This window comes from Phyllostomus hastatus, unplaced genomic scaffold (genome assembly GCF_019186645.2).
Source record: "Phyllostomus hastatus isolate PE091 unplaced genomic scaffold, TTU_PhHast_1.1 phas_contig_159, whole genome shotgun sequence".
NCBI classification, from domain to species: Eukaryota; Metazoa; Chordata; class Mammalia; order Chiroptera; family Phyllostomidae; genus Phyllostomus; species Phyllostomus hastatus.
Window position 1 is genome coordinate 37216621 of NW_025333640.1, and position 14669 is coordinate 37231289.

Genomic DNA, 14669 nt, shown 5'->3' on the forward strand with positions numbered 1-14669 from the left:
GGGAAAACAAAGTGGAAGGACTGGATGATAATTGGGTATATAAAGTACAAATATAATAAAAATATATCCTTTATTTTTCAAAGCCTGAGAGATTCAAAATTCAGTAAAACTGGGAATGTTCTACCGTGTGACTGTAGTTTGGTTCATTCTCCGTGCATTTAAGCTTCGGAGCCTCGGAGCATCACTGTCACAGTTGGAGACGGGATGAGCGCTCGAGTCTCTCTCAGACCCACACTCATCCGCCAGCCTTTTCCGTGTTCTGCAGCCCCCACCGCTGGAGGACCCGGGGTCCTCCTCGGCCACTCCCCTCATCCCGTGCTCCGTACTCGGGTCAGAATCGGGCCTCTCTTCAAGGGCAGCGTGTATGTGTGTAGTGTGTAGTGTATACATCACATAATTATACACTATATACTTACCTAAGTATGTCTAAATGTAACAGATATGCCTCTCTCACCAATCAAATTATGAATGAGGGTTTGTGAATATGTTAAATGAAATCAATGGTATTTCTAAATTCCCCAAAAATGTTTTTAGCACATACTAGCTGTCAAAGTTATCTCTATGATAAATTATTAATTTCACTTATCATTTGGAACCTTGATAATTTGATAGAATATTTGGGAGAAGTAAAATGTGAAAGATGGACAATATTGGTGTAGTTGATATTTATTCTCACACCTTCTAATCTCAGAATAACAGAAATGCATACGTGTATTATTTCTACTAAGCATGTATATATATTATATGTATTATATGACATATATAGTTGTAGAAATTGTCTGCATGTTAATTCACTGAATATTAGCTTAACAAGGCACATAGTTTCTGCAATTCTTTTCCATCACAATGCATTTGAAATAAAACAAAATTTCATTTTGGGTTAGCTTGAAAAGAAAAGTTAAGCAACTTTTGAAAAATTGCCATTACAATGGAAGGAACAAAAAACACTTCTCCTAGTACCATTTCCCTCCATAGGGGCATTATCTTCCTGGCTCCTACCCAAGCCTGATTTCCCGGAGGCTGACAAAGGATCTCGTTGTCTCTACGTGCCGGCCGGACAAGAGACTCAGGAGAAAAAATAACACAGCCAAGTGATTCTGATGACAGTGTTGTAACAACCGATACAGGCTTCAGAATCTTAAAAAAAGCTTAACTTTATGTTACTGACTCAAAAGTGAGTCAAAGGAGTACAAAAATGAGATTACAAATTTGTGTTCTATTTCGGTTTCATGGGCAGTGTTTCTAAGTCCTGGGTGCAAACTACACTCATCTGGAGAAGCCTGGACGAATTTCCAGTGCCTGGGCACACCGTGGCTCGTACAGTGAGAATCTCTTGGGGACTGGGTGCAATGCACTAATTCTTTCTGGTTTTGGTTTTGGTTTTGGTTTTGCGTTGCTTTGTTTTCCGAAGCTCCCCGTGATCCTTCAGGCAGCCAACGCTGAGATGATGCAAGAGGTGTCACGGCTTTGGTGTCCGGGATCAGAGGCAGTTGCTGGGATAACCGCTCCTCACTCCTAAACCCGTGGTGGAGCCAGAACCTCTGGATGCGTTCCCGCCTCAGCCCCCACTGAGTCCGTGTCCCTCTTTACTCAACGGGCTGGATCTCAAGAATGTGTTTGATTGCCTGTCTCTAGCCTAAGTGACAGTGTGTTTCTTGACGGCAAGGGGCCTTTAGTTTGTCTCTCTCTGAATCAACCACCTCACGGCACAGTGCATGACACCAGCGAAAACTAGGTTTTGCAGAAGTGAATGCATGAGAGAGTGGCATTGAAAGGGACAATTCTAAAGCTTTGCCATCCATACAGCTGGCTGTCACTGTAACAGTCATGCAGGGTTGCCACAGGTGCTTCCTTACAGATTTAATGCAACTGGAAAACGAAATGCAATGGGCAGTAAATACAGAATAACAGATAAGGGGATTCACTTAAGAGAAGCCCACTTAATAAGTTGAGTGAATAGGGATATTTAGATTACTTGTTCCTCGCAGTTCTATAAACTGCTTTTTTTTTTTTAGTTTTAAGAATGGAGTTTCTCTCCAGGTATAAGAGTGAACTAGACACATGTCATGGAATGATTACCCTCTTTACTGTATACATGAAAAAAGATTGCCCTACCGGAATATGCAACTGCGTGTAGGGGGCGAGAGATGGAGCCCTGTGAATGCAGGAGTGCCATTGTGCTAGGGAAAGCAGATGCATCTGAGTGCTTCCTAGTGCCTATAGATGAACGCCGTGCTCACATTTGATGTCAGAAAACACAGTAGGAAAGTCTTCAACTCTAGTTTCCATCGTCCTTCCACCTCTGTGTCCCGCCAACCCGTTTGTCAGGGGAGTACGTGCCCAAGGAGTACCTGGGCTCTCTCTGTACTAAGTAAGAACCGGGCCAGAAGGAGAGGTAGTCTGATATTTGTTGAACAAAATGCCTCACATTTGAGGGGAAGGATGATGCTATACATGGCCATACCCCATACCAAATGCCATATGATTTTCAGCCTAAGCTGTGAACATTCCTGCTGGAATCAGTCACACAAAATAACATTCCATTACTACTGGGAACAGTTAGAGAGTTGACCTGCTTCTCTCTGGCCTAGCAGTAACACAGTGTGAGCTGAACACGTTCAAACGTTCTGTTTATGATTTGCTTTAGTACCTCTTAGATGAATGTAAACTGTAACTGGGGAAAATGAGCAGCATATATTTTATTTCAGTACAAAGGGATCACTCGGATAAAAAAGAATTGCATTTCATATTCTTTTTTATTAAATATATTGGGGTAACATTGGTTAATAAAGTTATATAGGTCTCAGGTATACTGTTCTGTGTTACTTCGTCTGTATATTGCATTCTGTGTTCACCACCCCAAGTCAAGTTGCCTTTTAAAATCTAGATTATTTACATTGGCTTTGTTATAATTAATTCCTTGTTATTGAATGTGTTCTATATCTTTAATTGGGAGATAGAATAAGTGTTTGGTTGTCAAATATATTAGAAAGTGTGGGAACGTTATTCGGTAAGCATCTGGCCTAGTCACAAAATCAGCATCTGTCTTCCATTTATAACTTAGAACATTTGACTCATTGCACCAGGTTCACAAGTTCAGAGGTCTGTCTGCAATCTGCTAGGACCTACCTGACTTCCGGGGTCGCCACGTAAATCAGACAGGATCAGACCTGACCGCCTCCTGTGCATTCCTCCCTGGTTGGCCTTCAGAAGGTGCCAACGTGGGATGTACAACTAGAACGGAAATAGAGCTGAAAGATGAAAATAATATCATATGGATGCTTTTTGACACATAAATCCCAATTCTCTTCTCAACTTTGCTCATCTACCTTGAATGAAATGTCCTCTTTTTTTTAAAAAAAAAAAGCCTATATGTCATTATCATGAGAAGGAAGTAAATAATCATAATTAAATATGTCCTCCGTATTACACTTTCTATCTCGTGGGTCCGAATGCCATTTGTTCCCAGGACAGCGCTGTTCGTGGGCGGAGCCTGTGTGTGCGCACGGGCAGACAGAACTCTGTCCTCAGCCTGTACTGGCAGTGTAATGCACACATTGAACTGCTGTCTGTTCCATTGGATAGGATAAAAAATGAGAGCTCAGGGCACTGTGGCCCTGGCATGGCCACTTACCAAACCCAAGGCGTACAAACTCCTCGCGTGGTGTTCAGTTTCGTCCTAAACTAACGTCCTCACCGCCACCCACACCTGTGCCCCAGGCACGTGGCCCTTGACCCAGGTCAGCGCATCTGCAACTTCTCACTTCCTCCCTTTTAAGAACCACCGTCCTCTGCCCGTAGTTTTAGACCTCGTGTGTAGGTCTCTTGTAGCGCATGAGATCCTCTGTTTCGCATTAGAGCTATTTAATGTCCGTCTGACCCGTGGGAAGCAAGGTCTCAGTGTGAGTGAGTTCATCTTATCTTATCTCTGAATGTTTGCTAAATGTGCTGAGAAGTCTGTGCCAAACATTGTGATAAACACCCGCTATCATAATAATAGTGAATAGTCACAACATTAGAACTTTTACCAATGAGGCAACTGTGACTTTGGGAGGTTTAGATCGTGGGTGACCAGGCTCACACCGCGAAGAAATGGAAGCACAGGATTCGAATTCAGAAGTTGCTCTGAAAGCATGTACTGTTCACCACACTACCACTCACGGGTTCCCAAGCTAAAGGATGTGAACATTCATAAAACAAACCAATAAAAACAAATAAATCATATAACTAAATAATACGCATCTGTTTAGGTGGCCTGGATGTCCCCGGGCCTGGCACTGCAAAACAAGGTCACATTCGCATTTTAGAAGGGAGGGGGACCTCCCTTGCATCTCACACCTCTCGCTCTGCACTCCAGGAGAGAGTCTACCTTTGCTAGACGGTGGATGACGATGTGCTAACGTGTTCAGTGCGGCTCTTGAGCCCACAAGAGCAGCGCCAGACACCTGGTCCTCTCTTTGCCTCCACACACACCCAGCCGCAGCCTGCCCCTTGCGTCTCCAATGGAGGCTGAGTGATGGTCAGATTTAGAGAGGGCCAGTCCTTCGAAGACCTCCAGCTTCGGCCACATACTTCCCGAGAGGTATCCAACGATCAGAATGTGTTCTCCATCTACTCAAGTTGCCTTAGCAACCTCATGGGGCGTCGGGAGCTAGGGCTGATGGGACTTTGGTTCTTGAACCTCATCCCAGATGTCATTGAATACCAGCTTAGACTCCATTATTTATAATGGTTTTTTAAAAGTGCATACGTTTACTTTACTTTTCGTTTCGTTTATTTTTGTTTTTTCTTAATTCTTGAAGTATTTTTGAGATGTGACTGACAAATAGAAAACAGTAAATATGTAGGGTTTGCCGTGTGATATTTTGATAAAGTACGGTTTGTGCTATGATTACCACAATTAAGCTAATTAACATTCATTATCTCACATAATTACCACTTGTGCTTGTATGGGTGTGTGATGAAGACACTTCAGATTCCCTCTCGCCAAATTTCCAGTATACAGTACAGTGTTAATGATAGTTTCCATGCTGCACATTACATCCTAGAACTTACCTCCTGACTGAACGTTCGCACCCTGTGACCCGCACCTCCCCCGCTCCCCCCATTCTCCAAGCCCTGGTGACCATCAATCTACTGTTCGATTTTATGAGTTTGGCTTTTTTAGATTGCACATATAAGTGATTTCACCAAATACTTGTCTCTGTCTCTGGCTTATTTCACTTAGCATATTGTTCTCTAAGTGCATCCACAGTTTTCAAATGGCAGAATTTCCTTTGTTTTTAAACCTGGATAATATTCCATTATATAGAGAGAATTTTGTATAAAATGGGTAATATATGGGTTATATACGTGTGCATGTGTATATATCATAGCTAAACCTCTATTTATATTTAACTTCACAATTTCTGTATTCATTCATCCATCAATAAACACGTAAGTAGCCAAGATATGGATCATGGCTACTGTGAATAAGTCTTCAATGAACATGAAGTGCAGGTGTTTCTTAAGGATACGAATTTGATATCCCGTGGATATGTACTTAGAAGTGGGATGTTGGATCACGCGGTAGTTCTATTGTTAACTTTGTGAGGAGCCTCCATTCCACTTCTGTTACGGCCGTCCCAGGTTACCTCCCCACAAAGAGCGGCCAAGGACTCCCTTTTCTGCTCACCCTTGCTGGCCCTCACTCCTTGTCTTTCGGACGATCGCATCCTCCTTGCTCGTATGAGTGAGGTGATGTCTCACTGTGGCTTTCATGTGCGTTCCTCTGATGATTAGTGATGCTGAGCACCTTTTCATGTATCCGTTGGCCATTTGCATGTCCTCTTTGGAGAACTTGTTCAGTTCCTTTACCCATTATTTAGCTATTTGTGGGGGGTTTTTTGTTATATTTTAGATAATAACCCTTTATCAGATACATGGTTTGCAGATATTTTCTCCCATTCTGTAGGTTGCCCTTTCATTCTGTTGTTTCGTATGCCCCGCAGACACTTTGACTATCCTTTGCCATTGTGCATTCTCAGCACACCCTTGAAGATTAGTTGACTGTATATGCATGTGTTTGTGTCTAGGCATGCTGTTCTGTTCCATCGGTCTGAGATTCTGTTTTCATGCTGATCCTGTACTGTTTTCATTACTATAGTTTTATGATACATTTTGACATAAGGTAATATAATTCTTCCAGTGCCATTCTCTTTCCCAAGATTAATTTGACTATTTAGAGTCTTTCTTGGTGCCATGTGAAATTTAGGATTGTGTTTTCTATTTGTTGAAAATCTTTAGATCTTGGGTAATATGGACATTTTAGCAATTTTAATTCTTCTAATACATAACATGGACTATCTTTCATTTCATTTGTGTCTTTAGTTTCTTTCAACAATGCATTAGATCTTTCATCTCCTCTGTTAAATTTATTTCTAAATATTTATTCTTTTGTGGCTAGTATGCTCTTCTTTCTAGTTCCCTGAGGTATAAAATAATGTTGTTTATTTATTTGGAATCCTTCTTTTTTCTTGATGTGGGCATTTATTGCTATAAACTTCCTTTTTAGAGCTGCTTTTGATACAACTCATACGTTTTGGTATGCGGTGTTTTCATTTCACTTTGTTTTAATACTTTTTTGTTTCCCCCTTTTTTTCTGTGACCCATTGGTTGTTCAGAAACATGCTGTTTAGTTTTCACATATTTGTAAATATTCTAATAGTTCTTCTGTCATTGATGTCTCGCTGTATACCATTGTGGGCAGAAAAGATGCTTGGTATGATTTCAGTCTTCTTAAATTTGTTTGGCGGTGCAATACACAATCTGTCCTTGTGTGCCTGAGCAGAATGTGTATGATACAACTTATAAGTTTATTTCTGGACTCCGTTTCATTTCACTGATCTATATGACCACTATGCCAGAGCCACACTGCTTCGATTCCCATGCTATTACTGTACCAGTTTCAAAATTAGAAAGTATGAGTTCTCAACATTTGCTTTTCCTCTTCCATTTTGTTTGACTCTTCTGCGCCCCTTGCATTGTCATAGAAATTTAAAAATCAGGTTGTCAATTTATTCAAAGTCAGCTGAGTGAGTCATTTGGTGTTAATCCTCAAAGTCTTAGGCTTGTGCACGTGCACCTTGTGATGACAGTTGACGATGGTTTAGTGGGCGGGGTTTTACTGTCCCTTTTCCTGATCTCTCTGCTAAGCTGCCTGTCCCATTCGTACTACATGCAGCCCCACTATTTGCCAGTTGTTTTTTTTATTGCTTTTTGCAATGCCTTGGAGCATAGATTGATCCAATTACACCCTGGCCCCTCTGCAGGAGTAGGTTTTGAGGACAGTCGTTAAGGTTTATTCTGACACCAGATGGGCTCTCCTTAGCTGTCTCTTTCCCTGGTGCTCTTTGTTCAACTGGTCTGCCTATAGGTCAGCTTGTTTCCTCATGATGCTACCATCTTCCTCTTCATTGATTACAACTGGATTTTTTTTATTCTCTAGAGCACGTTAGGCTTGAACTTCTGCACACTGTTTTAAGTAAAGTTATTTCTTTTGTGAGAGACTCTTTTCAGAGTCCTCTGTTCTTAAGGACTGCCTTTCCCCAGGTTAAAGTCTCTGAAACGCTGCTCCTGAGCTGGAGGTAGAAAGAGTGACCCACCTGATTACACTTGTGCTTTTATATTAGGAGGAGCTATTCTTTTTGAGAGTGTCCTTAGGCTTGAACTTCCCATGAAATCAGTTCCTTTGGGGAAAGCTTTGATCTTCCTTTTCTCACAGACTGCCTCTCCTGACTAGCTGAAATCTCTTCGCCACTATTTTGGGTATTGGGTGGGGTGGTAGCCTCTGGTCTCTTCTTCTTGCCTCTCCCAACATAGAACCACCACCCTAAGCCATCTGGGGCAAAGCAGTCAAGGCTTATTATACTTCGGATGCTAAGGATCTAGGCAGGGCCTCAGGTAGAGACTTTATAGATATGGTATAGCCTCTATATGCTATAGATATGTAAGGTAAAGTATACTATGGATAAGGGAGGGTGGACTAAGGGAGATCGTGGACTGTTGGCCATGATCACCAGGAAATAAGCTTCTGCAAATGGGAGTTAGAAGGGTTGAGAGATGCTGGCAGCCTGTGCTGCCCACCGAGATGAGGTAGCCCTTGGCTGAGAGCCGAGATGGGGGAGCTGCCTGTTTGCCACATGTACCCTGATTACAACACCCGTCCATCCAGCTGGGCTGAGGGGAAGGGGGCTTGAGAATAAGTTATGGCTCAGATGCCACACTCCCTTGCTGTCCTACTGAACATTAATACATTTTCCTGAATAATTGTGTCTTCCTTTGATATGTGGCTAGAGTACAATACTTTAAGTGATTGTCCTGTTATAGTTTCAGTCAGCTTGACTGGGGAGTGAATTCATGGACCCCTGCAGACTGCTATCATTCTTGCCAAATTGCAGATTGTAAAACTGAATTTAAACCGGGACTATAAAATTCGTGTTATTTTGATTCATCATTACAGCTTCATATATGTACAAACCAATGAACTGATCATTTTTCAAATATTGCAAGTGGCCGTACAAGGGACACGCCATACTAAGTTCAATATATAGGAACAGACTTCAGAGAACCTGAAATAGAGTTGCACTGGGTTGGGAATATCCAGGGAAGCCTGGAGTACCCCATAAATTACTTGTATTGATGTTTCGTTCATAGGTATCAGTCTGTAACGTAAGTTTGGGTCAGTTACACTTGTGAATTAATTATCCAGAAGGTTTCAGAATCTTAAAATGAGACATGGGGAAGAGCAAAACCTGCTTTTGTCTTTAGGTGTTAACCTGCATCCCTCATTAAATCCCGAGAGAGGAGTGCCCACGAGGAGGCTTGTTCGGTGAGGAGGACAGAGGAGACAGCCCGGAAGAGTCTCGAGCTTTAACGCCAACGCCCTCTGAACATCCCGTGACTTGCTACAACATGTATAATCTGCCACTGAACAAACCAACAGAGGTGGATTTGCCCATTACTTACAGCCAATGCATTTGGATAGAGGAGAAGGACATGCGCTTTTTGGCTATCCATGGTGGGTAAAAACATCAGAGCTACATGGATGAAACAAGATCAGGAAGTATGCAGAGGAAACAATTAGAGAAGATGTAGTTAGGAAGAGGCCAGATTAATAGGTGAGCGAGAGAACAGGGGAAGCCTTCTAGGACCTGTTAAAGCAGCCCGTCCTTATCAAAAGGACAGCAGAACCCGACTGGAGGGTTCTGAGCAAAGAAGCTAATTACATTCGGCAATATTGTGCAGAGAATGCCTTTGCAGTGTGGAAACAGAATGTGTGCCAGAAGGATCGACCGAAATAAAGGAAGACAAGAGAGAAACGATTATAACTGGGACTTGCAGATACGCGGCAGAACTAGAGCAAAGATGTCTAAGCAGAAACTACAGTAGGACTTTTGATGCATTGGATTAATGGACTGGATGTCCAAATGCCTACGATCTGTTCTTGCAGTGGCGTTAATTGTACACAGCTCATTAAGAGCACGGACATTGGAAGAAGACCATGCGGTAGAATAGGGGCAGAATGAGAGTTAAGGGGAGGTCCACTGGAAGATCTGCACAAGACAGATGACCTATCTCTGGGTGGGGGTTAAAGCCGTGCATGAGAATGAGCTAGCGAAGGTAGCCCAGGGTTGAGCCTTCAAGAATGCTAACACATGCCTTTAGAGAAAAAAGAGGCAAGAGAAGAAACAATAAGAAAGAGAAGGAAGCCAGAAGATTACTGCTTTAGCTCACCCAAGGGAAAAACATGCTTTAAAATGGCAGTCAAGAAGGACTGTAATCACCCTAGTACATGTTATTGAAAGGTTAAGTTATAAAAATGAGAATTATTGCAGAGAGGATGGAGATTTGAAAATAGAAAAAATAAATTATTGAATTTTGTTGAAATGATAGGATGTCCAAATTTCAGTTTCATTTTTAGAATAACAGATGCTTTTGTATTGTAGTCTGAAACACAAAGAGTAAATGTGGCGCAGAACCCACTAAATGTATATTACATTCATCAAAATGTATAGGTTTGTACAGCTAAAATTTGTCCTAAATATTTTCATAAGTAATGCCATGCAAAACATCATATGCACATTCCCCAGAACTGATCAAAACACACACTTCTCCAAATTAAGAGTACCCAGAGGATTATATAAGTTTAATTCCATCCATTTGTGAAGGAATGTATGTGCTTATTTACTACATGATCAAATGAAAATGTGAATTTGTCCTAGAAACTCACATCTCGAGTTGTAGCCCCTCCTTAACTAAGCCTACACAATAGGGCTGCATGCAATCTGAACCCTTGCAAGGACTTAATTGGAAAATATGGTTTTAATAAACAGCATAGTTTTTTCCAGTTTTAGAATAGAGCTAAAGCTCAGTTGAAATCCAGGGGGACTCCTTTTTACTGCTTTGTAATGTCTGATGAAATGCAAATGACCGTTTCTGCGGGCAAGAAATGTAGATCGGGGTTCACCAGTGAAAAGTCAGGGACTCCAGGAAGAGCAGAGCGTGATGGAGCTCGCGGGTGGTCAGCGGTGACTGCCGTCTTGCAGCGCAGAGAGAGAAACCACGGCTGTGCTGGCTCGCACAGCCTCGCTTCCTCTTGAATCGATTATTTGTGTGCGCAGTTTTCAAATGTTTTTCTCATGATGTCATTTTTTTTCATATCTGAACATCTACCCGAAACTTATGGAAATGTTCCATTGCTGAGTGTTTTGAAGGGGTAAATCTTTACTGAATTTTTCATAGACTGCTTTGAAAATGCCGATCACCGTCACCGTTTCTCCTGTCTGAACATCAATAACAACACATTTTTTTATATGAATTACAAGTGGTAAGATCATTGATTTCTAGTTGACAGTCTTTTGTGAGCTCTGGCGTGCTTTCTTGGCCCTTTGCCTCAGTGTCAATGCCCAAGGCCAGACCCTATGATTCAATGACACCAAATAGCATAGAGTTAAACATGAGTAAAATATTCTTTCCTTTCATACATCTTTGCTCAGTCTGTTCCTACGGTCTGGGTCAAGGTCTAATTTTTTTATTCCAAGAGAACTCTGTACATATGCAACAACTGTATTTGCCATTTTACATTCCAATGCTTTTATCATAAATTACTTTTCCTCAATTTTATCATTTATTTATTTGTACCTCCATCACCTAGTAGAATACCTGGATAATATAGATCCTGAAAAATATTTGTTAACTGTATTTTTATTTATGGGAAAAAATATTGTCTGCCAGACATGAGTGTGATCAATTTCCTCAGAGAAAACCTTTGTAAGAAGCTACATTGGGACCAGAAGTTAACTTCATAAGCAAAAACAAAAAGGAGAAAAAATAAATTATCTAGATAATCTGCCCACTGCCGTTGATCCATAAGCTCCAGAATTATCCAATTTCATTGGGGAAGTGTATATTTTATTTCAATCACATTAATAGAACAGCTGGTTAGGGTATTTACTTCTAGAAATAGTGCTAGAAAACCAAAATCTAGGATGTGAATTTACTTTTACTCCTTGAATATGAAAGTTAACAGATCTTTTAGAGATTGCTCAGTCTATTGAACTCCTGTGTAGCATGAACAGTTGCTGTCCAAGGCGTATCCACGTAGCCACTTGGGTAGGCCTTTGCTTAATCACATCTGTACCTTCCAGTCATGGTGGAGCAGTAAGCGAAGAAACCTGTTTGTACGTGACATGTTTAGGATTTGATTCTTCTCCTATCAACTATCCTTCTAGTGGATGCTTGGTGAAATTGTTCTACAGCCTTACTTCGTAAATTTCAATAAAGGGTCAAATAGTAGATTTGGGCATTCCGAATATCTTGAGGAGAAATATTACCTGCAAAGAAAGGACAGAGTCCATAGACAAGTGAGGGAGGGAGAGGAAGTAAGAGTTGTTTTCTAGAAGAGTGACAAGGGAACAGAGAGACTTTTCATTGTGAGCCTTTCTGTTTGAACTGTGTTACTGTCATTCTTTATTGTTTCTCTATTTTAAAAAAAGAAAAAGAGTAGTTGGGGTCTTCCATGTGATTATCAATTCGTGCTTTAAATTCTTAACCAGCCAGAATGCAACTGAAGTGAATGCGATAACACATTTGGAGTTCTGTTTCTAATTCTCCACCGAGTGGTCTCCCACGTTTTCTGTTGCTGCACGCCCTGTTCGGTGTGTCCGCCGTGACCACTTCAAATAGCATGTGTAATAAAACACAACGCGGTGTGATTCATGACCTTGGGTTATGCAACTGTTTACACGGCACTGAAGCCAGATGTGGCCGCCCTAATTCCTCCTGTGTCCAATGTCAGTGTAGATGAGAAGAAAGAGCAATTGAAGAAGATAGAAATTTACATAAGCAATGAGGTAGAAATCAAAGAAAAGAGGCAACAGCAGAATTGACTAAAACCAATCACCTTTGCATAAATCCGCCCTTTGTCATTTTGAAATTTGGATGTTAAGAAACTTATGGAGATCTTACTACTATAGGTGACATTCGGAAATATACTGAGTTTCAGAAATAATACTATTGTATTTTAAGGATTCATTTGCAAACAGGGGACTAGTCTACACTGACTCATGTAATAAATTTAGCCAGATTAATGTGGCTATCATGTTTTTCAGCATACATATAAGTATATTAGTATTATATTTGCACAAGAAACTTTATAACAAACTTCGAATAACCCGGTAAATGTTCAGTGGATGTAAAAGAGAAAGGGACCAAATATGAAAAAATTGGAAACTAGCCCTGGCTGGCGTAGCTCAGTGGATTGAGCGCGGGCTGTGAACCAAAGCATTGCAGGTTCGATTCCCAGTCAGGGCACATGCCTGGGTTGCAGGCCATGGCCCCCAGCAACCACACATTGATGTTTCTCTCTCTCTTCCTTTCTCCCTCCCTTCCCTCTCTAAAAATAAATAAATAAAATCTTTAAAAAATTGAAAACTATCAGGAGCAATAGATTATAGCTACTCACTGCTAAATGACTTCATAGAAACTCACAAATGTCACAAATAATTAAACAGCAACAATAAAAACGACATTGGTGATTGTGCTGATGGAAAAATCCATCCTGAAAAACCGGAGCTGCAAGAACATGTCTTCCAAATCCTAAACGTTATTTTAGAGAATTGTTTCATTCTGTTAATTCTTTAAGGGAGGAAAAGGAATTTTTAAATGTGTGAGCTTATATTATTGAAGACTAAATATAGAGACATGTACAAATTTTAAAAAAACTGTATTAGTCCATAATACAGTTGTTACCATGGTCACTCACAAAAGATAATTGAGGTTAAAATCCATCACACACAGCTCTAAACCAAACTATCTCACAGAGTAGGTTAAGTTTCTTAAAAATAGTCTGCTATAATTAATAGCTTCTTTTGATTAGTCAGTTCCTGTCAATACCACCAAATTAAAAACAAACAAACAAAAATAGCTATACAGGACAAAAGAAGAATAAATGGAAGGCAATATATTATTATTGAATTGTATCATTTATAAGCAGTTTTATATGTATCTTGTTTTTTTTTTTTACTTTCATTGTCTAGCAATGAAAGTAAAAAAAACACTTTCATTGAGGGCTCTAGCAAAAAAAAAATATATATATATATATATATAATTTGCTACCTGGTGGTTTAATCGTGGTAACTTTAGTTTTATGAGTGCTGTTTATATTTAAAATATTTGTTCTGCAATCCATTCAACAAATATTTTTCAAGTTTCTTCTGTGCGCCAGGCAAACGCTGGGGCTCTGGGAAATACATCACAGAACAAACAAACAAAATCATTCCTGGCACTCACGGAGGTGCCCTCCCCTCGTTTGTACCAAACCACAGCACAGCCCCCTCCGAGAACAGCAGGGTCTGGGATGCCAGGAGGTACTCAGAATTCTGGCTGTCCTCCAGAAGGACTAGGCTGCCTCACCTTGATTTTGTCCATGTGTAATGAGAGTCATTTGCCTATTTGAAGGCACTGTGATATTCAATATTTTTTCCTTCCAAATGTACAGAAATAACCAAAAAAGGAAAAATACTTCCAGGAATCATATGCAAAATTTTTGCTTCTTTTCAGCCTTTTGTCTTTCATTCATACAAAATAAAGATAGATGAACAGCTTTAATAACTATGCATTTGATTAGAACACAGTGTAATTGCCCATATTTCAGAAATGCTTCAGTTACCTAGTAATTAACGGTCTCCTTACCCTTTGTACTGATTATAATACGTTTAACAGTGTGTTTATCCTTGCATGGTTTTCAAAGATAAATAGTGGGATGCATGTTGGATGATCGAATCGTTTGTTTCATTTTTACTGTGTCCACTTTTCTAAATCATGCATCGGAAAGCTGAGCTGGATTTACACAAACAGCTATCGAATGTAATTTATATTAATGTAAGTAATAGTTACGATCTCTGAGCTACGCAGACCAAATTACAGATGATGGATGTGCCTTATCTCACACTAGCTTCTAACTCGGGGAACAGGGGCCCTGGACAGCACGTGCTACCACCTTCATTTTATACACTAGGAAACCGAAGCCTAGTGAGCTTTAATAATTAGTGTTTTGTCATCAATATTTAGATTGAATTTTAGATCCAAAATTTCATACTTATGTGCCATACTCCAAAATACATGTTTTG